Here is a 26,303-nt window from a genome sequence, read left to right as displayed (position 1 = left end):
TGGAAACTGGATAAACTCTGTTATGTAAGGCAGTGATTGTATTTGTGTGTGTGTGTGTGTGTGTGTGTGTGTGTGTGTGGCAGGGGGTGGGTTACTTAGCTGTTTTAATGGAGTATGTTATTCAGCAATCTGATGTCTTTTTATCTAGAGCTAGTCATATGAAATGCAGTTTCACCAAAAAATAAGGCCATTTGGCACTCAGAGTGAATATCCTAAGGCCTGTTGCAGAGGTTGGTCTTACTAATTTAATCACCACATATTCTCTAATTAAACACTTACTATATCCCTTAGAGGCAATAGACATTAATTCTCAAGCTTTTGTTGGTAGAACTAGCACCTGCTTTACTTGTTGAAAATTCAGATTAACAGTATAAATATTATTCCTAGATCCAAAAATTTTTAGTTGTAAATCAGAGTGGTACCGTAATTCTACATTTTTAGTGCATATTCTTGGGTGTTTTTGTTACAGGTTTTCTATGGGAGGTGCTGACTTAAGAACACGAAAGGGAAAAAGGCTTAGGCCCTGCCTGCAGTACCTAATTTGGAAAGCAAACATGCAGACTAGTAAGTGTTCTAGAATGCGATTCTTTAGAAATCTATTTAGAGAGGGGTGTATGAATGGTGCATGTGGAAAAATATACAATTTATAGCAACAGAGGCAAAGAAAGGGCATTACCAATATTATTCATTATAAACATAGAAGTGACTCATGTTTGTCTTTCATGTGGACACCTACCATGTCGGTCAAAGTGAAAGATAACTAAGCCCAGTGAGCAAAATGGCAAAAAAAAAAACATGGTAATAAAAATCTATACTATGTTACTAATACACTAGTCACTAAAAACCTATTGCACAATTTTAATTTGCACTGCAACAAAAGATGAGAGCTATTATTTTAAGAAGTTTGGATTCATGCTGTATTGTATGCATGGGAGCAACTGAAGGATTGGAGGTGAGGTAGTGATACTAGCAGGACTGGCTCTAGCCTGGAAGAGAATACACTGGAAGGCAGGGTAGTGACTAGGGTAAGCATTGAGGTCATGTGGACAAGAAGCCACTGCAGTTTGAAAATACCTGAATAGGTTCAGTCCTTGCTGAGAACCAATAGATGGTCCTACGAACCCCTTATCTACGAAGATAACAGATCATCTCCTATGGCAGTTTTGGTTAGGAAAATGCTTTTCAAATTTATTTGAAATTTGTTTTCAAGCAACAGCTTTTTCTCAATAGAACCATAAAAGTTAAAAATGAGAACAGTAGAGATGCTCTGCTTCCATTGGGTATGGCAGGAAGTAGAGAAAAGATTCTTTCAGCATGGCCTTCTCTTTATATCACCTGCTGATATGACTTTTTAGGAAACTTTTTGTAAAATCTTAGGGTTGTGAAACAGTTTGAAAATGACTAGATTAGGGTATTCTGTAGGTATTTTAAAGTTTTTTTAAAAAATTTAGATTATTAATTAGATCATAAATGAAGATGACCGCAGCCACATTGTATTAAGAATGAAACCTTAAAGCCCTATGCAAGGGAAAACTGTTTCTAAGGCTTTGTGTATATATATATATATATATATATATATATATATATATATATATATATATATATATGGAATGGGCATACATATGCCACATAAGAGGAAAGAGGCAAGGTTGATTCTTTAAAAGAAAAAGGCAAAGAGGGGTACCTGGGTGGCTCAGTTGGTTAAGTATCTCCCTTTGGCTCAGGTCATGATCCCAGGACCCTGGGATGGATCCCTGCATCAGACTTCCAGCTCATCAAGGAGTCTGCTCCTGCCTCTCTTGCCCACCGCCCCCGCTTATGTGCTCTCTCCCCCCCTCTCTCTTTGTCGAATAAATAAATTTTTTTTTTTTAAAAAAGGCAAGGCTAGGGGATCCCTGGGTGGCACAGCGGTTTAGCGCCTGCCTTTGGCCCAGGGCGCGATCCTGGCGACCCGGGATCGAATCCCACGTCGGGCTCCCGGTGCATGGAGCCTGCTTCTCCCTCTGCCTGTGTCTCTGCCTCTCTCTCTCTCTCTCTCTCTCTCTCTCTCTCTCTCTGTGTGACTATCATAAATAAATAAAAATTTAAAAAAAATTAAAAAAAAGGCAAGGCTAGGATATTGTTAAATAATTTTCATGAGATTAGACATTATCATTTTTAGACCAACTTATTTTTACATTTAAAATGGAAAGAATTGTAAATCAAATATTCTATGTATTTCCATGATTTTATGTATTTAATAAATATGTATTCCCTTAGCTCCAGTCTCAGAAACAAATCACTACCATTTTCTTTTAAGCCTTAGTCTTTTCGCCTTTCTGTGTAACACTTTATAATAATAGCCTAATCATTCTCAACTCCTTTGGTATTTATTGCAAGGACATTAATTCTGATGGGCTCATTTAGTATTAATGTGGATGTCATAAGTACTTCAGTAGGAATAGGATTTCTACTGGAATTCAGCATTAATTAGCCAGGTCATTACTTCAAAGTGTTACTCTTTCCTTTTAGAGCGGCTGCACTTCAGCATACTCCTTCCTGCAAAGTACATCAAGGCGCTTTCTCTTAGAAGGGGCACTTCCAAGTATTTGAATCTATTGAGAGAAAGTTGTAGAAGCAAACAGGATACAATAGACAAGGTGTGGTAATTACTAGACAACTGATTAATAGAAAGCTGGTGTTTTAATTGAGCTTCTGTAGTCCCTACAATAGCTTGAATTGAATAAGGGGCTTGCTTGCATTCTAAATTTCTGTAAAGGACAAAGAAGCAATAGTATTAAATTAAGTGTTCAAATAACTCCTTCAACTTTTCATGGAAAGTCACACACACACACACACACACACACACACACAATCACAAAAACCACAGCAATAGGTGCATTAATCAAGGACTAGAAGTTCTTGTGTGTTCCTAACTGAAGGCATTTTTTTAATGCTAACACTATGGGTCTGAATTTCGAGGTACTTGTGTGAGGGAATGTAAATTTCTTATGTTACTGTGATTTTATTACATTATTCTCAGTGTTTCTCAGTATCTTAGAATAGTTACTTTTATGTGCATTTATGATGCCAAGATTAGCCTAGTGTTCATTAAAATAACCAGGAAACTTACTGTCTTAGCTATATTACTGGAATATCTCCTATATCATACATCTTTAGGAAATGAATGTATTTGATAGAATGGAAAATTATTTTAGACCCATGTAAATGGGAGGATAAATTCACTTTTACTCCCCATGAATATTCAGTAATTAATTCTTTAAGGATTTTGGTATTGTAGCAAATGACTTTTGAAAAATTCTGAGTTTTATTCAAATCAAGGGCCATTTTCTACCACCCCTAAGAATGACATTTTGATTTCTAGCTTTAGAGATTACAACTTAATTTCAAAATAATTCCAGGTATTTTCTTTGTAAAACCACATATATCAGACCTAGCTTTAAGTTTTTTTTAGGACCTATCAACGACCATGATTAGAGGAACTCATTAACTGTAACAAGTGATAATTATTCCTCTTATGCTATAAAATTACCAGAACAAATTTCTAAATCAAATAAAGGCAGAATTTGTAAACTTCCTAGCAAATTTCCTAATCAATAAACTACATTTTTTTATGTTGGTTAATAATGTCCTGAAATGATTTTGAAATACTTTCGGTTTAGAAAGTCATTGATTTGTATTTCCCTGATGGCCAGTGATGCGGAGCATTTTCTCATGTACTTGTTGGCCATGTCTATGTCTTCCTCTGTGAGATTTCTGTTCATGTCTTTTGCCCATTTCATGATTGGATTGATTGTTTCTTTGCTGTTGAGTTTAATAAGTTCTTTGTAGATCTTGGAAACTAGCCCTTTATCTGATACATCATTTGCAAATATCTTCTCCCATTCTGTAGGTTGTCTTTTAGTTTTGTTGGATGGTATAGTAAGAAACAAACAAAGAAAAAAGTAGACTGAGTGCCACAGTTGCTAAATTCAGATTCTCAATCCACCACTAATTCCTTAAGTTTGAGAGTCATCATTAACCATGATTAAGCCTCATATCTCCTCTTGGTAAAAGAGGACCAAGATCCTAAGATCTATTCAGTTCTAAAATGCTGTAATGTGTGTTACTAATGACAAGTACATTTTGATTCACCGTTGTTCTCAAAGTATCAATAAGTGGTACCTAAGGCATCTGGTACAGCTAAGGGTGAGTATCTGCATTTGGCTCTTGTAGAAAATCTTCTAGGGAACAGAGTAACCAAGAGTGACTGCCATTCACATGAGGCTGGAGTAACCTGGAAAGACCTTAAATCATATGACAAGTCTCCCATCAATAAATCTGCAAATTTTAAAACTTCATGGGGCAAAAGATAAAGAGCTGGGATTAAAGCCTCTAAAGGGCAGAACTAAATATCCTATAATCATTTAGGACTGAAAAGCTAAGTAAAAAAAAGGGTCACAATGAAAAGGTCAAGCTCTGGGGATGGGGGAAGTAAATTAGAAATAGACTGAGTTTTAACTGATCACCAGCCAAAATCCAACTCACCTCCAACTCCAACTAGACTGTGAGAAGAGGTCTTCTGCTCTATACATACTACCATAGAGAAAAGCAACCCTCTGTTGTGGAAGATACATCATGTGAAAGATCTACAGCCTTTTATTACGTAGTACTACAGTTCATTCATTAGTAGATTGAATTAATGATTTAGTCATTAAAAGTTTGTTTCATAGCTATTTTAAGAGAATTAAATATAAAGAAGCCAAATATACAATAAAAATAGATCCAATAGATTGTTCTTTAAAAAGATAGATAAAATTGATGAACCCTAAGCATGACTATATAATAAAAGAAGTAAAAACATAAATTTCAATATCAAGAGTGAAAGGAGAATAGCATCACAGAGACATTAAAAATATAAAAAGCATTATGGACTTTAGAAATTTAGATATTTATAAGATGAATAAATTTACATCAGTAAATTTGATAATTTGAGCACCTGGGTGGCTCAGTGGTTGAGCATCTGCCTTTGGCTCAGGTTATGATCCCAGAGTCCTGGAGTCACCTGCATCAGGTGACCTGCTTCTCCCTCTGCCTGTGTCTCTCTGTGTGTCTCTTATGAATAAATAAATAAAATCTTTTTTTAAAATTTTGATACTTTATATAAATGGGTAAATTCTTTAATAATACTTTTAAACAAAAACTAAAAGAATGAATACACATTAGAATAGTTATCTGTTAAAAAATATAAACTTTTATTAAAACCTTCCCTCAATACAGCAGGACTGGTGGTCTTCACTAATAATCTTTCAAAAGTGAAGGAATAAATGACCAGCTTTACACATGTTTCTGTATATCAGGAAAAGAGTAAAGACTTTTCACCTTGTATTGGGAGACAAACACAAGGCCAACATAAGAATATTATAGAAGTAGAAAATTAAAGATCAATTTACTGCAAAATTCTAAACAAAACATTAGCATTTGAATCCAGTAATATAGAAAAAAGAAATATACATTAAACCAAGTGGAGGTTAATCCAACAATATGAGTGGTTTTGCATTTAAATGTAACTCATATAACCATATTAATGGAATAAAAGAGAAAATTATTTGATCATTTAAAATAAAAGATTCGATAAAATTCAAAACCTATTTATGAAAATATCTCTTAGGAACCTTGAGGAGAATGGAACTTGTTAACCTGATGAAGGATATAAACATACACTTATACTTACAAACTTTCTTAATAAATTACCTCTTGAGTCTGCATGTCTCCTATCACCATTGCTGCTCAACAGTATACTCATAGTCCCAGCTAGTGCAATTAGGTAAAAAAAAAAAAAAAAAAAAGGAAATACAAAACACAGTTGTTAATGAGAAAAAATTTCATTGTTCAGATATGATATGATTGTGTGTGTAGAAAATATCAAAATACAGAAAAACTGCTAGATGTATTAAGCTTATTAAGCACTTTGGTCAATGTAAAAATAAAATAGCATGTTTATACAACTGCAATAAATAGAAAATAAAATTTTAAAAACATAACTTATAGCAGAATTAAAATCTTTCAAATACCAAGGAATAAATCTAACAAAATTATGTACAAGGCCTCTACATTGAAAACTGAAAATTATTTAAAGACATTAATTACGGGATGCCTGGGTGGTTCAGCGGTTGAGTATCTATCTGCCTTTGGCTCAGGGCATGATCCTGTAGTCCCGGGATCGAGTCCCACATCATGCTCCTTGCATGGAGCCTGCTTCTCCCCCTATGTCTATGCTTCTCTCTGTGTCTCTCAGGAATAAATAAAATCTTTAAAAAAATAAAGACATTAATTAACTAAATATATGTAGAAATACACCATGTACGTGGATTGAAAGACTCAATACAGAAAAGATGCCTAGTAAAATTTCTCTTCATTAATCTACAGATTGCCTGCAATCACAGAGGGTGGAGTCACAACCCAAAGAATTTTCCCTATGCCTTGAAGTCTAACATACAGCTGGATTTTGAAATTGCTTGGAACCAATGACTTTTATTCCCCCCTTCTCTTTTCTCACCTCTTAAAATGGGAAGTACGAAGAATTAGTTCTATGCATGTTTCACTGGTGTGCTTTGGGAATCAGATAGCTGATTTCTTGAGTTTCACAGGTCTATAGATGGAGAAAGAAATTTTTCCAATTTCTTGTATCAGACACCAATACCTGATTTATATGATGAAATTTGGGACTCTTGAGGTGATGAAACTTAAGTGAGATTTGGGGCTTTGAGTTAATGTTGTAATACAGTGAGTATGTTAGGGTGGGATGAACTGATTTTGTATGTGGGACATGCAAATCTTTGTAGGCCATAGAGTAGACTATGGTAGTCAGAATAATGCAGAATAACGCACCTACCTCCAAAGCAGTCTATATCCTAAACACTCAAAATTTAGACTACATCACCCTACATGACAGAAGAGACTTTGCAGATGTGATTAAATTAAGGATTTTAAAGTGGGAAGATTATGTCTGGGTAGACCCAAAATAGAAGTTCTCAGGAGCATCAGTGTCAGAGACCTGGAAATATTATGTTGAAGGTTTTGAAGACAGAATAATGGCCTATGAGCCAAGGAAGCTAGCCTCTAGGACCTGGAAAAGATAGGGAAACAGATTCTTTAACAGGTGCTTGCAGAAGGAACACAGCCCTGCTAACACATTGATTTTTGGCCATTCCAGATTTCTGATTTCCAGAGCTGTAAGATAATAAATGTATTATTTTATTTTTCATTGTGCTAAAAACACCTTAGGTCTTCTCTGAACAAATATTTAAGTATTTGGTACTGTATTGGTAACTATCAGGTCAATACTGCGGAGCATATACCTGTGATATTATCATTTTGTATAATTGAGTCTCTATAACACTGAAGAGCAGTACCCTATTTTCTCAGGATCTAGAAACCTCATTATATGTTCTGTGTTTATGAGTTCAACTATTTCAAATACTTCATGGAAGTGGAATCATGCAGTATCTGTCCTCATGTGACTAACTTTTTTCACTTAACATAATGTCCGCAAGGTTTATCTACGATGTCACATATGACAATATTCTTTCTTTAAGGCTAAATAATTTTCCATTATACATACATAGTTTTTTTCATCCATTCATCTGATGATATACACAGGTTGTTTTTATATCTTGGTTATTATGAATATCGTTACAATGAACATGAGAGTGCAAATATCTCTTCAAGATTTTGATTTCAATTCTTTTGATTAAATATTTCACTTTGGAATTGCTGGGTTGATCATATAGTAGTTTTGGTTTTAAGTTTCTGAAAGAACTTTCATACTGTTTCCTCAGCAACTGTACCATTTTATACCAACAGTACACAAGACTTCTACTTTATTCACATTCTTGCCAATACTTGTCATTTTCTGGGGTTTTTTGGTTTGGTTTGGTTTGGTTTGGTTTTTGTTTTTTTTTAATACTGGGTATCCTAACAGATGTGAGGTCACTCTGATTTTGATTTGCATTTCTCTGATTAGTGTTGTTGAATATCTTTTCATGTATCAATTGACCACTTAAATGTCTTTGAAAAAAAAAATGTCTGTTTGTATCCTTTGCCCATTTTTAGTTGGATTATTTGGGTTTGGGTTTTGGTTTATTTGTTTCTGTTCTGTTTTTTCTATTTTGTTTTGTTTTTGTTTCTGTTCTCTGAAACCTTTTCTGTAGATGCATGTTCTCTCAACTTGTACATACAGATTCCTAAAGAGAGAATTTGCTCTCTCTTTGTAGGGGGTTGGAAGAGGGGGTTAGAAGCTTTTAATCCCTTGTTCCCTCTACTGTCTGTCTACTGAACGCCAGCATGCCAGCCCCCGCCACCCCCCCCCCACGCCTGGCCCAGCCCTTTTGGTTCTCAACAGCCCCTCAGTCTAGAGTATTTCACATCTTGTTAGCACACCAAGGCACACATGACAGAAACCAGTCCTTTGTCATCTTCCCTACAAAAAAAAAAAAAAAAAAAAAAAAAAAAAAAGAAAGAAAGAAAGTTGGATGTACATTCCACCTGTGTCCTTCCTTCTCAGGGGAGAATTCTCACACTGTGTGCCTTTTCCAATTGCACAAACCCATGCCAGGTACAACAAGCTACCTGCTTCTTTCCTTTGTTCTCAGCAACTCCCATGCATCCAAACCATGTCAATTTAGTCAGTGCTTCAAGTGAGGCAAATACAAAAATCTGTCCCTCATGCAGCTTTAAATGACCAGGAGGTTGAACTCATGCTCCACTCTCTCTTTCTCTCTGAGGAAGAAGTCACAGGCCGGGCAGGACGTTCTCTCTTGGCACTGAGCTTTGCTGGCATGGGGTCGGGATTGATTCAAGGAAATTGAGATTCTTCTTCTTACTTATTTCAATGTGGCTGTTCTCATCTTTGTGTTTGTCTGGGGTACTGTAACTTCTGCACTAGATTCTGGAATTCACATACAGGTATTTTGGTCCATATATCACCATCAAATCTGTGTTTCTGTGAGGAAATGAGAGCTTCTGGGACTACTATTCTGCTATCTTGATGATGTCATTCTCAAGTTTCTGTTGCTTTAAGCAAATAAGTTTGTGGTACTTTGTTACAATAGGGTTATAATACTTGGAAGGTTTAATATATTAAATATGAAGACATACCCTAAATATTTATGATTAGGGAGACAGTATAGAATCAATACAATAAATATGAAAATGGATCACTAAAACAAACATAGAATCCAAAAACGGCCCATATATGGTCACCTGATATATGAGAAAAGTGCTGCTGTAGTGCAATGCGGATAGGAATGATCTTTTCAATAAATTGTGTAGGATAAATTAAATATCCATCTGGAAAAATGTCTTGACCTCTACTTCACACCATCAACAAAAATCAATTCCAGATATATTACACATATAAACATGAATGGTAAAACAATTAATATCATAGAAGGAAACATTGAAAAGCATCTTTGTGATGTAGGAATAGGCAAATATTTCTTGATCAGGCATGAAATTGTTAAATATGACTGAAAATTGATAATGAGATGATATTAAAATAGAAACTTCTTTTCATTAAAGCACATCATCAAGGGAATTAAAGGGCAACTTACCAAGTGGGAGAAGACATTTGCAAAATATATATCCAACAAAGGATGAATAATCTATTAAAGCTTTTATAAATCAGTAAGAAAAAGGCAACCAACACAATTTTTTAAAATACGTAAAGCATTTCAATAGACATTTTACAAAAGATAATATATTAAACGTCAGTAAGTATGTGAAAAGTTGTCCCATTTGAGAAGTTTCCCAGGAAATACAAATTAAAACCAGGATGTGATGATACACTTTCATAACAATGGTTAAAAGGCAAAAGAGGAAAAATACCAAGAAAAAGCATGGCTGTGGCACCTCATGCAATGCTAGTGGGATATGAAATGTTATAACCACTTCAGAAAAGTATCTGGCAGTATCTGTTAAGATTGAACCTTTAGGGGCGCCTGTGTGCCTCAGTTGTTGAGTATCCAGCTCTTGATTTCAGCTTCGGTCATGATCTCAGGATCGTGGGATGGAGCCCTGTGTCCATGGTGTTTCCCACCCGCCTCCAAGTGGCATTCATATGTTCTCCCAAAGACATGTATTTAGGATCTTCATGTCAACACTATCCTCAGAAAATGTTTCCTTTCCTTAATCCTAAAGTGACATGTCCTAGGTAAGCTCTGCTCCTTCCCATAAGATTCACAATTAATAAAAAGTAATGACCAGCAGCCAAACATAATGAATTGAACATGGCAAAGACTTTGTTGTTCTAAGACATGGATATTTGGGATTTGTTTGTTACTGCAGCCTAATCTGAGAAAGATATTATTAGTAATAATAATAGTAGTATTACTATTTATTACTATTAAAATTATTATTGCTTTGGGAATATTTTTAATTAGGAATTGTCTGAAAGTGCAATTATTGTGTTCTATTTAAAAGGAGGTAGTAAGAGGTGCTTTCACTACTTGAAAAAGCACATTTGTTTACTAGGACAATCAATAATCAGAAAGCATCTACTAAAGGAAACTATTGATGCTTGATCTTAGTAAAATTCATGCTTTGGTTATAACCTCTTGTTAAATTTAAAGCAGAGATCATATCCAAGTGTAATCTAAAATATTGTGATCATGCATATATGGAAAACTCATTGAATCCTTAAAAATGTGGTTTTTTAAAATAGAATTTTATATTTGAATTTTCAGGTATCACTAAAATAACGTTTATTTATGACCACAATCAGATGGGGATTAAGGCTACTTAGTGACATTTCTATCAGGAGTCTTTAACACCAGGTGTGTAGCAAAAGGTTTTTTAAATTATATATTTAATTATAAATACTTATCATTGCTGGATAATTTAAGTAAGTCTTAAAAATTCCATAGAACTGTCAGGATAAGCTTCAGGTGACTCTAAAGGAAAGAGATATTATAAATGACCCCTTGATGAGAGTTTGATAAAGGCGGTCAGGATATGCAACCCCAAAATATGCCACTTTGGAATGTGGATTATTTTGGGCTGATGTCAAGCAAGACACAGCTGATTCAAGGAAAACTTTTATTTCTCCAATTACTACCTAAAAAAAAAAAAAAAAAAAAAAATAGATTTCATACCTGGCCCAGAAAGAGTTATTGCCAGAGATAACATTATCTGAAAGACTTATCCGTATGGCAGGACAAACATTTAATTAGCAAACCTCTCTGGGCTCTTTGTATAATTCTGTGAATTACCCTCCTCCCCTGTGAAGCTCCAGGACCCTATCCTCTTCTTTAGTCCAGGATGGCATCTAAACCTCATCTGCCTAATTGCAGGTATAACTTCAGGGATCTTATACATAAAGAATTTTTTTTACCCTGTCAATCTACATAATAATTATGCCAATTTGATTATTAGACCAGCCAAAAAACAAAAACAAAAACAAAAAAACCAAAAAATAAATAAACAAAAAAAAACTGGAAGGTAAGAAGGAACTATTTTTTTCTGCCCCTATAATGACTTCTTAAATTTCTTCTCTTTTTTTCTTCTTTTAAGTAGGCTTCATGCTGGGCTCAAACTCACCACCCTGAGATCAAGACCAGAGCAGAAATCTAGAGTCAGACACTTAACCTTTTAACCAACTGAGCCCCCCCAGGTGTCCCTTAAATTTCTTAGAATTTGAAAAAATTAAAATCACAGAGTAAGATTATTATTATTTTTTTTTTTACAGAATAAGATTCTTAAAAGGCAGAAAACCATTTATCTGAGCATAAGGTAATAAAACCGAAAATCAATAACAAAGGTATAAACAAAACTCAGCCACTTCAAATTTTTAAAAATGTTTTTAAGCTATTACTGATTTAACAGAAAAATTAAAGTTACAAATATAGAATAGTTGGACAACAATAATCACATGAAACTCACTTATATTAAAAGATTTCTAATGGTTATTGTCCAGGGAGGCAAAGTCATAAATTATCAGTGTTAAATTTGCCACACATTATGGATTCCAGGTTTTTGGTTTTGTTTCATTTCGATGTTTTTTTTTTTTATTATTATTATTTTGTGGGTTTTGTTTTGTTTTGCTTTGTTTGTTTGTTTGTTGCAATTTTACCCGGATTTGTCTTTCTGTTTTTGGATTTTTGCCTAGCCTTTTCACATTTGGAACTGTTTAAGAAGGCAGATTGTTAAGGCGATTAGCTTGTTAAATAGTACAATGTTATTTTTGTGTAGGTGTGTGCTCGATCACCACTCAACCTTCTCAAAATTTTATAAACTGAAAGAAAATAAGCAATTTCATTTTTTGAGGAATTGAATGATGCCATTAAAAAAACACATGCTATACAATTTTTATATCAAATATCACATATCTATAGATATTACATATATGTATAATAAAATATATACTGTTTTCTTAAATTATTTTAAGTCTACAATTTTCCTTTTAGTTTTAGGGTAAGGTCTATTCATTTCACAGTCAAAATTAATGGGGAAATTGCACATAAAAAGAGAGTGAGGGAAATACTATACGGAATTATTGTTTATTTTTTCTATCTTATGCAAAATATGGGAGTTGGTTGTAAAGGAGCATGTGAGGGATTTCAGAGACAAGGATATATCCTAAGCTGGGGAATGAGCTAGAAGCTTCAACTTGAACTTGACCCCTCTTTCTTCCACTCACCTCTGCTCTTCTCTCTCTCTTTTCTTTTTTTAACACTTATATTTTCTTACAACAGTTTTAGGTTCATAACAAAATTAAGAGGAAGGTACAGGGATTCCCCACACATGCATAGAATCCCTCATTATGAACACCACTCTTTAGAATGGAACATTTGTTAACAAGGAACCTATGTTGACGGATCATAATCACCCAATCTTTAATTTGCATTAAGTTTCCCTCTTGATGTTGCAGATTTTGTGCATTTGGACAAGTGAATGTATAATGACATGTATATACCATTATAATACGATACGGAGTACTCTAACTCCAGTAATAATCCTCTGTGCTGTTTACCACCCCTGTCCAATCCCCTTCCTGTCAACTACTCATCTTTTTATTGTCTCCATCGTGTTGTCTTTTCAAGAATGTCCTATACGTGGAATCGTAGAGTTCGTAGCTTTTTCAGACGGCCTTTTTTTTTTTTTTTTAAACCCAGTCATATGCATTTAGGTTCTTTCATAGCTTGATAGCTCATTTCTTTTCAGCAGTGAATCATATTCTATTGTCTGGATGAACCACATTTCATTTTCCATTCACCGTCAGAAGGACTTCTTGATTACCTTCAAGTTTTGGAAATCATAAATAAAGCTACTATCATCATCCATGTGCATGTTTCTGTGTGGACCTACGTTTTCAACACCATTGAGTAAATCCCAAAGTGTACAATTGCCGGATCATATGATAAGAGTGTGTTCAGTTTTGTAAGAAACCACCGAATTGTTTTCCAAAGTGGCTATGACATTTTGCATTCCTACCAGCAATGAATGAGAGCATCTATTGTTCTATGTCTTCCCCAGCACTCAGTGGTGTCAGTCTTCTGGATTTTAGCCATTTTTTAAAAAATATTTATTTATTTATTTTGAGAGCGGGACAGAGGAGTGCCTGGGTGGCTCAGCTGGTTGAGAGAGGGACAGAGAGAGAGAAAGACAGAGAGAGAGAGAGAGATCATGAGCAGGGGGAGGGTTAGAGGGAGAAAGAATCCCAAGCAGACTTCCTGTTGAGTGCAGAGCCCAGTGTAGGGCTAGATCTCAAGGCCCTGATATCATGTCCTGAGCCTAAATCAGGAGTCAGTTGCTTAACCAACTGAGGCCCCCAGATGCCCCCGGATTTCCATCATTTTAATTGGTGTGTAATGGTATTTTGTAACTCACATGTGAAGTGGAGAATCTTTTTATGTGCTTATTTACCATCCTTCTGTCTTCTTTGGGATGTCTATTAAGGTCTTTGTCATCCACCCTGCCCCTTGTTTTGTTGCTGTTGTTGTTGTTGCTATTTTAATCAAGTTGTGTTTTTTTTTTTTTTGATGTTGAGTATTAAGTATTCTTTGTATAGTTTGAATAACAGTCCTTTATCAGATGTGTCTTTTACAAATATGTCCTCGCTGTCTGTGGCTTGTCTTATTCTTTTAAGAATAAGATTATTATTATTATTCTATTTTTTCCAGGGAAGTTTTTAATTTTAGTGAAGTCCAGATTATCATTATTTATTTCATGTATCATGTATATAAAAAGGCATCACCACACCTATGGTCATCTAGAATTTCTCCTGTGTTACCTTTTAGGAGTTTAACAGTCTTGCATTTTCCATTTAAGTCTCATCCATTTTGAGTTAATTTTTGTGAAGGGCATAAGGTCTGTGTCTAAATTTTTTTGGTTGTGTTTGTTTGTTTGTTTGTTTGTTTTCTGCATGTGAATGTCGGCTGTTCCAGAGCCATTGGCTGGAAAAACTAGTTTTGCTTCACTGTGTTCTTTTTGTTGCTTTGTCAGCGATCAGTTGACTGTACTTATGAGGGTCTGTTTCTGGGTTCTCTATTCTGTTTTATTGATCTGTTTGTCTATTATTTTTCTAATACCACCACCTTGATTACTTGAGCTTAGAGAGAATCTTGAAGTTAGCTAGCATTGGTCTTCTAGCCTTGTTCTTTTCCTTCAATATTGTGTGCATATTTCTGGGTCTTTTGTCTCTCCCTAGAAACTTTAGCATCAGTTTGTTAATATCTTCACTGTATATTTGTAGGGATAATGATTACTTTACTTTTTAACTAAATTAGAACTCCATTGCTGTTTTTATCTCCTCTCAGATTTGGGTTAATAAGAAGGACATTGCCTTAACTGAAAACTGCTGGTGGTCCACATTTGGTACTTCTCTTTTCTGAAACAGAAGTAATAAAGACTATGAGCATGTACTCCCCAGTATCACCAACAGTAAGGAGTATATATCATGATGAAAATAGCAGCAACATGTGAAACTTCTTTTAATCAACTATTTTTCGTAAAAAGAAATAAAGGCAGCTGGTTTATATATTTGGCACCTTCATTAATAGATACTAAATTGTTTTGTTTTATTTATTAGGTTCAAAAAATTAAAATTACATCTCCCAACAAATACATATAAATAATTAAACCTAATTAAGAGCAATTTCAAGGGTTAGTATATCTGGCTTTTCAAAAGTTTAATAGAGTACTAGGGCAGTCTCACAAATTCTTATGAGATAAACGATGGCATTCTGGGATATTAATAACCAATGTCTACTTCTGTAACTAACACTATGTAAAAATGACACCTAGAAAGCATTTTCTGAACTCCACAGAGAAGCATATGCTACATGTTGGACAGTATCTATTTGCCCATCTGTCTCTGCAAAATGGCATCTTTAGAGGCCTTGGCTTGCTCCAGAAAGCCCACTGTTCGGCTGCTGAATGTTCAACTGAGAACGTTTGTAGGGATGTTGACCTAAAATCCATTTATCAGAACAACTCCCTAAAGAATTATTTTCATATTTTAGTTGTATTTTTTTAATTGTAGAGAATAAAGAAACTAATATTACACACAGTTGGATATGTATAATTTTGAATAAACAAAGGCTAACATTTCTATTTTTGCTATAGAATCACTAGTTGTTCTTTTAATAATCCTTTAAAACTAAAGACCTTTTAAAAATCCATCCCCTTTTTCTATTTCTCTTTCCATTTTCTTCTTCATATAGAACTCTATTATGAATTCACTGTGTATTCTTCTTACTCATATTTTTATTTCACTGTGTACCTATTATCCATGAACAGTATCTAACATTGATGTGTTTTTAAACATTATTGCAAGTGCTATCATAATAAATTATCTAGGACAGATCCATGGACCATTCTCTTGTTTAATTGAGTGAATCTTTGTAACATTTATGGGAGATCTATAAAAGTTTTTGAGAATTTAATATCAGCAGAAATACTGCAGGTTAGACTGAAAGAGAGAGAAAAGACATAAAATAAAAAAAGTATTGGATTCCCCAGATTCTCATGGCAAGAAACAAGTTGATAGAATTATTCAGCTGCAAAGACCTACTACCACTTATGAAAAAAGGATGATTCAGAGCACAGAGCCCTGAGCCAGAGGACAGAGGTGCAAGGACAGAAAGAAGATTCTTCTTAGACCTTGAAACTTAATGGCATTTGTGTGACTGAATTTCAAGATTGTATGAGATTAGTGTCTCTGTTTTCCTTCCTTTTTTTTTTTTTCTGTTTTAAAATGATATATTAGCTCTTACTCTATTGTTGTTCTACTGTTGGATTTTGGCAGCATATAAGCTTTTATTAGTTTTCCAAGTCCACAGGTGGAGAGAAATTATGCTGGAGGATGGATTATACTGAGACTCATCCATACCCAGTTGAGATGATTTAGGTGTTTGGGATGCCTGAGTGGCTTGTAGATTGAGTGTCAGACTCTTGATTTTGGCTCAAGTCAATATCTTGGGGTGATAAGATTGAGCCCTGTGTCGGGCTCTGCAAACAGAGCCTCCTTGAGATTCTCTTTCTCTCTTTCCCCTGCTGCTCCCAACCATGTGCATGCTCTCTAAATAAGAAAGTAATAATTAATTAATTAAGATTATGACATTTTGTACTTCTGAGATGAAACTGCATTGAGATTGTTGGATTTAGAGATGATTCCAGAATGGATTGGAGATGTTGGAATGCAGATAATTATATTTGATATATATATGAGCCTTTGACTTTAAGTTGTTGGGTTATATTGTGGGCAGGATAATGGCCTCCTGGGGTATATCCATGCCCTATTCATTGGCACCTGTCAATAGGTAACAAACAGAGTAAAGGGGATTTTGTAGTTCTCATTAAGGTTAAGGACTTTGAGATAGGGAGATTATTCTTGATTATTCAGGTGGGCATAAAGAAATCACATGAACCATTAAAATTAAAGAATATATCCTGGCTTTGGTCTGAGAGATTGATGACAGAAGGCAAAAGACTGAATCTTAAGATAGTCCTGCAACTACATGTAAAGGTTCTCCTCTGGAGTCTACAGAAAGGAAGACAGTCCTAACACCCTGTTGATCTTAGCCTGATGAGACCTATGTTAGATTCCTGACCTAAAAAACTCTCAGGCAATGCTTCTATCTTGTTTAAGCCACTGTGTTTGTGTTAATCTTTTATGGCCACATGGAAAACCAAAAAAGTATAGGGTAAGTCAATAGTGTATTTTTAGATTCTAGCTAGGGCTACATTCCCAGGTAAAGTTTATTCATTTTAATTGCAGTATTATATTTTAACATACAAATAAACCACACTTTACCCATTTCTGTTCAGATAAATATTTATATTGTTTCCCGTTTCTCTCTATAACAAACAATGCAGACAGAAACAAAAACATTATTCCTTATGTCTGTTAGTACTCAGTGCAAAAGTTCCTAGACTACATCTAGAGATATAAAGTATTGTGTCATTAATTATGCATATTTCAAAATTGTTAGATATTTCCAATGCTTTCTAAAGTAGTTATCCCAATATTAAATTATGGCACCTGTTGATATATTTGATAACCTCCCTCCAAATAGTTTCTTATTTTTTGTTGAATTGATCCAATTTTCATTTTCCCCACTCCTCCCATTCAACTTTAGAAGTTTTGCATTTTATTTTCTATCGTTCAGTTACCCATACACTTTAACATGCATGAATATTTTAATAAAAAACTCCTTATTATCCTTAAATTTCTTTTAGAATAATATAAGATCATTAGCCCACTTTAAATCTGCTTTTCCTCATTCTACTTCCCTGTAATTTAATTTTAGTTTCATATTGTTTTTAAGTACTCCATTGCTCATTATTATAAATTTTTCAATTTTTATTTAACTATACTAGCATTTTTCAATTATTAATCATTAATTCTTATTGAAACCTACTCTTCCCAATCCCCCCTTTTAAAATTCAGTTACCTTCTTCCTAAAGAACATCCATTGATAATTTTCTAAGGGATGATTTGTAAATAATTCATTTGAAATGGACATTTCTTTTACCTCAGGATTTTGACATTATTATCCACATTTCTGGCATTTCTTTCTTCTTTTTTTTTTTTTAAGATTGTATTTATTCATTTAGAGAGAGAGAGTGTGTGTGTGTGTGTGCACGCAGAGAGACAGAGGGACAAGCAGACTCCATGCTGAGTACAGAGCCCAGCACGGAGCTCAGTCTCTGGACATTGAGATCATGACCTAAGCAGAAACCAAGAGTCAAATCCTCAACCAATTGAGCCATCCAGGTACTCCTGCCCCTTTTTAAAAAAAGATTTTGTTTATTCATTTAGAGAGAGAAAGAGAGAGAGAGACATTTATTTTTTCTAATGTGAAAACTGCTATAAATCAAATTACTGTTTTTTAATAAGAAATCTTTCCTTTTTGTACATTTTTTAATGTTTCTGATGTCTTGCAAGCTCACCACTATACATTTAAAAGTGGAATATTTTTGATCTTTTTAATTTTATTGGGACTTGATGGGCTTATTTAATCTAAGAATTCATGTATTCCTTAACTCTGAAGAGAAAATAGCTACCATTATCACTTAAGACTCTGCCTCTTTATTATTGTCTCCATTTTCTCCTCCTGAAATGTCTATTAACATGCAGGATCTTCCCATTATATATATCATGTTCAATTTATCTTTTATATTTTGCACCTCTTTATTTTTTTCTCTTTGCATTCTAGGTGATTTCCTCAGATCTATATTTAAATTCTTCAATCTTTTTCTCCATTGTATTCATTTTTTAAAATGCAATTCTGCTATTCTAAATGGAATTCATTTCTAGAGTGATTTTTGGCAGGGCTTTTATTTTTTATTTTATTTTATTTTATTATTATTATTTTTTTTTTTGGTGCTTTGTTACATTTTCCTGTTTCTTTTTTATACCAATCTTACGTTTAGCAAGTGGTATCGGTCACCTATTATCAGGAGTCTAAACACTTCAGCTCACTGATCTTAGCATCAGAGTCACCAAAGAGAAGACATCAGTCAAGTACTGGATGGAACAATGCTTTGCTCACACAGAAAAGGCAGAGCAAGATCAGTTTCAGTTGTGTGTGCCAGCAGGTCCCAGGGCCTGCAGATCCCTCCTGGCAGCCAAAGCAGGGCAATTGGCCTGCATGCACTTCTTTTGTGCTAAATCAGAAGAACCCCACCTCCCCTCTGCAGGGGACAAATATAGTAGTGGGATTGGCCAGGTGCCATATGCCACACATGCTCAAGCAGGACAAAGGAGTACACAATGAGTCTGAAACTGGGAAAGATAATCCCACACAAGGCAGCAAGTCCAGTACAAGCCATAAGAATCCTTTATCTCATGGTAAGGAAATGTTCCAGGCCTAAGGCCTATTCTATGGGGCTGAGTTGGGGTTAAGAAACTGTGCATAATACTGCCTTTCTCAATATCTCATATTTTCTATTCTTTCCTTTTCCTCTCTGATAATCTTAAACACACTTTTCCAAAAGCTTCTTTAATAAGCCTGGTTTATTTCTTCTTATGGTTTATAAAATGTCAGTATAAGTTTATTTACTGTGTCGTTTATTTTCCACAGAGTTCTGTGTTGTTAGAATTTTCTCCATGAGGTATATTTGTAGGTGACTCTGCTCTGGGCCCTTTGTTTTCTACTGGTTCCAAACTTGCTTTTAATTTAACTTTGCGTTTCTGCATCATGCTTGTAGAGTAACAGCTATCCCTCACATATGAATGAAAATGGATGCAGTTTTATAATTTTTATCATCAGGCCATAGGTGCACAGAAAATTTTCTCAGTGCTTCCAAAGGCTTGTATCTAGAGCCTGTATCCTGAACCCATTCTAGAAGTCAGTGTTAGAGCTTCAGTCTCATCATGTAAGTTTATATTTCATTCATATATTACTGACTCTTCCAGATACCTCCCTTACCTATTCTTTAAATTTTGACTCTTCTTTTTATTTCTGGAATTTTGTATTTCTCTTCCTTTGATATGTCTAGTAATACATTTAATCTGTTATTCTGAGGTGTTGGGCTTGAAGTCAAGCCTTTCTAAGTCAAATTGGCCCCCCATATTCGTTATCTTTAATATATGTATCATTGGTAAAATATAGTAAGTCACCAACTGCGGGCTGGTTTTCTGTATTTTCTTGCTCTTCTCTTATAGACAATGCTAAAGAAGAAGAGACTTTAATAAAATATCTTTCTATGTATTTATCCCTTTCAAATTATTTATTTAGAAGAGAAGCTAGGGGCAGCTGAATGGTTCAGTCGCCTAAGCCTCTGCTTTTGGCTCAGGTCATGATCCCAGGGTCCTGGGGTCGAACTCCATGTCAGGCTCCCTGCTTAGTGGCAAGCCTGCTTCTTCCCCTCCCTCTGCCCTTCCCCTTGCTCATGCTCTCTCTCAAAAAGTGAAGTAAAATCTGAAAGAAAAAGAGGAGAAGCTGATTCTGGCATTTCAACACCCTGAATTGCTGGTGCTTATCTAGATAGCTGTGCCACATGGCAGCAAACCAGAAATGTTGGTACCACTGCTGGTATTCATTAAGGGTGATGGGGTATTTTGGTCTGGAGTGTATTCAACTATTCCCACATAGAACATCTCATGTGCATGATCATAGGGAAGAAATGACTAGTTTCAGGAACAACTATGAAATGACTATAAGGTTTAGGGAGAAGAAAGAGAGTGGAACAAATAATAATTTTATGTGGCAATGCAGTAGGGCTATTCCAGGGTTAAAAATAAACACAAAATAGCATTTCTATGATTTTTGCATCTTGTGCATATTGCACAAGTGGTTGCACTTCCATTTCTTCCCAGCTAGTTTTGTAGATTTCTTAGGGGGTGACTTACATGTACCATTGAAGTTGTTCTCCTTGATCACCACATGGTTTCTAGCATTTCCGTATGCTCCTTTTTGGGCTTGCTGTGATACTATCTCCTCATGCTGCTGGGGCTGAAATTACCAATGCCAGCAAGGCCCACTAAAGGCACAAGAATAAGCAGATGCAGATATTCCCTTCTGCTTTCCACTTTCCAGTTGTAGGTGAGTCCAACTTCCAGCGTAGCCTGAAAATATATATATATATATATATATATATATATATATATATATATATATATAAATTATAATTCAATTATATAATCTTCTAGTAACACCAGGAATAAATTAACTAATATTTGTTATAAACTTAACCTGTGCCCAGCATATTATCACATCCAAACAGAGCTGATGTAGGTAGGCACTTTTACTATCTGTTTTTGCATTTGAGGAAACGTAAGTATCAAAAATTTTTAAAAAGCCTTCCCAAGGTCTCAAGGCCAGTAAGGAGTAAATCCTGGACAATCAACTATACCCGAAAGCAGACCTCAAGCTCTTAAATAACATACCATTTTGTGTATTTATAAAACATATTTTTGAAAACTTATTTGTGGCTGCCACTGTGCTAATGTTTTATATGTTATATTGCATTACTTCCTTGAAAGTAAACCAAAAAAATAAAAATAGACTACCATTGTTTTTTTTAAGGTTTTATTTATTCATTTGAGAAAGAGCAGAAGTGGGTAGGAGAGGCAGAGGGAGAGGGAAAAGCAGACCCCCTGCTGAGCAAGGAGTCCTACATGACAGGCTACTGGGGCTCAACCCCAGGGTCACCCTGGGATCATGACCTGAGTTGAAGGAAGAAGCTTAACTGACTGAGCCACCCAGGTGCCCCTAGGCTATTATTGTTTTAATCCCAATTTAGAAGTCACTAAACTTCAAAGACATCAAGTAACTTACCCATGACTATGCACAATAAGCAGCAAAAGGTAGTTTAAATCAAAATCTGTCTGGTGCTCACACTCTTCAACTATTATTTTGTTACACATCCTCAAAATAATAGTACATTAAATTCTTGGTGACTTGCTAAATTTTAAATAAATTCTTGGTGTTATCATTTGTGTTCTAGTTTAGGCTCTTCTTCCAAGACTAAAGCTGAGAGAAAAACATTGGTGCTGTATTTAAAAGCGATCTTTCTTATCTATGCTTATCCTACACCCTGAAATTAAAATGTGATTCTTGATCAGTTTTCCAAAGAGTAAATTATTTACCTCAGGAATTAATGTAAAGTGGATCACCACTGCACTTAATCCAAAGATGGCTACAGTTGGGGTTCAACTTGGACCCTTGGGAAAAAATAAAGTGCTTTTTTTGAGTGTAATACTTGAACATAAAAACAGGAGTCAGAGGTGTGCATTAAGAGATCTCTTAACTTCACAGCAAAAACATCAAAGGTAGTTCATACACTTTCTTTTCTTTTTGAAGTGATAGAACTTTTCCTAATGTCTATTCTAGTGCCACTTTATATAACAGCTCAAACCATAATATCTTCTGTGCATTTTTATTTCAGGTGGCTTACACTGTTTCTAAAAAAGAAATTGAGAGAATCTAATTTCTATGATTTGATATAGGCACAGAAAACTAGAAAAAGATTAATTGATCATTTGAAGAAACGTTGATTTGAAATGGTTTCTGATATCAGTGCTAGTTTTTGCCTTTATTGATGTATTTGTTGTCCAAAAAAAAAAAAAAATGCAAAAGAAGTTTACAAAGACAAAGGTATTCTGAGTAACCCAGAGTCTAAAGTATTATCCCTCAAATGTAATTAAAACCAAATAACAGTTTAAGATTTTTCCCTCCCTCCTACCCACAACTACCACTCTACAACGCAGCACTAAAAAATCCCTGGAGGAAGTTATAAATGTTTCCAACAAACAAAATGAAGAGAAACATTAGTCAGTTTCAAGCCTCATTTACTCAATGATGGGCGGTAACAATGTCATAAATCACTGACTACCTTTTAAGTCATATGATCTTTTGTGCCACGGGCCTTTCTTAATCTTTTTCTTTAACCAACATGGAAATATTTGAAAAATAAATATTTTCAAGAGCTCAAGAACATGGAATGTGAACAATATATCAGAGTAATGATGAGTTCTCAGAAATAATCCAAGGCAGTTGGAGGCAGCAGTTCATAAATGTCATTTATTAATGATATTTGGTAAAACTATCCTTTTAAAGAAATTCTATGTGAGAGAAATGCATATTTAATAACAAATGGAAATCCAGGCTGCAGTGCCTTAAGAGATAATTTCAGCGTTTCCGAGATGAAATACACCTTCAGTTTGACCAAACAATGTCCCACTATTGCTTAGCTAATTAACTACATATGCTTCACATCATATCTTAAGGATCTGTTTTAATATTTAGGATGGAAACAAGACATTTTAATGGAGGTTTAAGATTATGAACAATAGTTTATACTTCAAACCTAAACCATGTAATGAGAGAACATATTTTGAATAGTACAAGCCTATTTAAATGCCAGATTTGCAGTTGTAAATCATATGCAATTTATTTAAAGCTTAGATTCATTCCTTAATTTAAAATGTTACTTCCTTTTATTAATGGGAAACAATATTTAAAAGCCAATGGCATTGCTAAAAGAAAATGGCATGCCTAGAAAAATCGTAAATGACTCTAAGCACTTTACGTTAAATCTACCAGAAATGCAAAATAATTACATACAAATACTATTTAATGAACATTATACCTCTGAACAGTCTATTGACACTTCTGAAAACTTTGAAACAAGTATGTGAGAATTATGTATCATTTTGTGCCTCAGTATCAATTATAAATTAAAATAATGCTTGCATTTAAAAATGGAATTATTAAAAATATCCAACACATACTTTTTGGCTTAAACTTAAACATAATACATGCAAATATATCTTTTGTATGTAATTCTTGACTATTATTTTTTCCCCTCACTTTAATAGCAAAGACTCTCATTTTCTTACTGATTTTGTTGCCCAGAATATATCCTCCAATGTGGGGTTTACAAGTGCAGAGAAGGATGAAAATTTGGCTCCTTTGAAGATGTTACAGAAGTAATATCTTTCAAAGCAAAAGGAGGTTTTAGACTTTCTGAATGTCTTTGGCAGAGTCTATTGCAATGGGTTTCATACTTTGGTAGCATTGAATTCAGAGAACAAATGACTGTGCTTTTGTAGGAAATGTTCACTTGTCCTTTTCTTCTGCTTTCTGAGGATGGAATGAAAAAAAGAAATGCTATAGAAACTAACCTCTCTGGTCTTTGTTAAATGTGGATACACTTTTTTTTCCCCTTCCATATAACCAATTTACTCAATTCACAATCTAAAAATATGAATTGCTTAAAAAACTGCTTCAATTCTTATTTTTTAAATTCTCATAAAGCTTTACAAGTTCCTTTGTAAAGATAGTTACATAAAAGTCTCTAATAGAGCAAGCCATTTACAATTTCCCTAATGCAATAGAAAATATAAATTGGCAGATAAATTACCATTTTACAAAGACAAATGTTTTTACATTGACATCATGTTCTTATTACTGTACTTGTAAAACATAATATCATTAACAGAATAAGTGTTTAGTGACAATTAGCATCATGGACCAAATTAGTTTGGTTTTGAAAAAAAAAAAAAAGTAGCTGCTTTATACAATGTGTGTTTATATGAGTAGTGAGTGCTCCAGAAACTGAAAGAAAAAAAAAAAAAAAGATTTTTAAAAAAATCTAATGAAGATAATTGCTTTTGCCACATGCCTAATTCATAGTACATAAGTTAGAAATGGGTTGAGCACATCATTCAAAACAAAACAAAAATATTATTTATTTTAGAGAGAGCACGAGTGGGAGGGGCAGAGGGAGAAGGAGAGAATCTCAAGCAGATTCCAGCTGACATGGAGCGCAATGCGGGGCTCAGTCACAACCCTGAGATCAGGACCTGAGCCGAAACCAAGAGTTGACACTTAACCAACTGTGCCGCCCAGGTTCCCCTTGAGCATGTCATTTTTACCCATTTATCATCATTAGCACCATTAGTGTCATCATCACCATCCAAAACAAAAATAATTCCCTTTAGAGAAGTTATTTACTTATATACGAGAATTGTTCAGTTGTCTGTGGAAATACATGGTTTGAGGTTGAGATTCCTGTTCTGCCTTTTGAACTATTTGAATAAGTTGGACAGTCTACTTAATTTCTCATTTTACACTTAGTAGGTTGGTTAAGACACTACCTCATAGATGATGAACAATTAATAAATACTATTGTTATTACTTTGACTATCATTAATGATACTATACTATAATTATATTATAATTATCTCCTTTTTATAGATAAATTTTAAATTTTATTCTTAGGTGATACATCTAGAAAGTAAACATAGGGATCTAAATATAAGCAGTCAGTTGAATTCAGGGCCGAAGCTACCTAAATGTAAAAACAATTTACAGTTTTTTTTAAGTATTTATTTATTTATTTATTTATTTATTTATTTATGATTTTATTTTTTTAAGTAATCTTTACATCTAACACGGGGCTCGAGCTTACAGCCCCGAGAACAAGAATCACTAACTCTACTCTCTGAGCCAGTCAAGTGCCCCAAAATAATGCTTATTTCTCTCTAAGTGGACAGTCAGTTAGCTCACTCAAGACCAGATGCATGTTTGAAAAATGATATACTGTCAAATAAATATGTATTGGATAAAAACTTCTTGTAAAGCATATGGTATACTCAAGTGCAGTGAAAACATATAACTATATCTGATAAAGATGAAGAAGCAGATTTGAGAAAACAAAATGAAATTAAATAAATTTACAAAGCAAACCTGATTAAAATATATTTTGAGAAAAATTGCTTATAGTTCCAATATTAGTTGCCTGGGTTTTTTTTCCTAAAAGCATATAGATGTAAACACATCTAGCTCCAATAAAAAGCAGAAAGAAATGAACCACCTATCATCATCTGTTGCGGGAGAAATCAGTATAGCAAAAGTTCTCATCAGGTGATGAATAATAAACATTTCAGCCTGAGTTTTAGAGAAAACGAAATAAAAGAATAAGATTCAGGAGCACTCATTCTCAGAAAGAATTGCAATCTAGTTCTATGGAAGATTAGAGCAAAATCCAGTTTACAAGCAAACCTCCTGGTTAACATTCTTCTAGAAAAAGAACAAAAGCATACTTGATATTAAGTTAGTGATAGACAACAGATAAAATATGAAAATGTCCATGGAAATTTCTGGCAAAGGACTTGTCCACATGAATTGAGAATATAGCATGAAAAAAAAGAATATAGCATTAAAGTACAAGAGACTGTACTTTATTGGTCCATTCATAGATGGATCGCATCTCAGGCAGAGGGCCACAGGTTGTAATCTAGAATATTTTTAAATTGAATCATTTCACAAGACCTCCCCCACACACATGCACATATTGTGACCCAAAACGTA

At 34.3% G+C, this 26,303-nt stretch overlaps 1 long non-coding RNA gene across 1 annotated transcript; it reads right to left on the bottom strand.

The window, feature by feature from the left end:
• Positions 1–5,235: 5,235 nt before the first annotated feature.
• Positions 5,236–12,802, bottom strand: LOC140637534 (uncharacterized). Its single transcript, XR_012034628.1, has 4 exons — positions 12,677–12,802; positions 6,539–6,631; positions 5,734–5,793; positions 5,236–5,361 (listed from the first exon to the last, which is right to left on the bottom strand). It is a non-coding gene; the product is annotated as an uncharacterized lncRNA (long non-coding RNA).
• Positions 12,803–26,303: the final 13,501 nt, after the last annotated feature.

This window comes from Canis lupus, chromosome 8, assembly GCF_048164855.1.
Source record: "Canis lupus baileyi chromosome 8, mCanLup2.hap1, whole genome shotgun sequence".
Lineage (NCBI taxonomy): Eukaryota > Metazoa > Chordata > Mammalia > Carnivora > Canidae > Canis > Canis lupus.
Note: the sequence above shows the minus strand (reverse complement) of the source record. Positions and strands in the feature narration are given on the sequence as shown.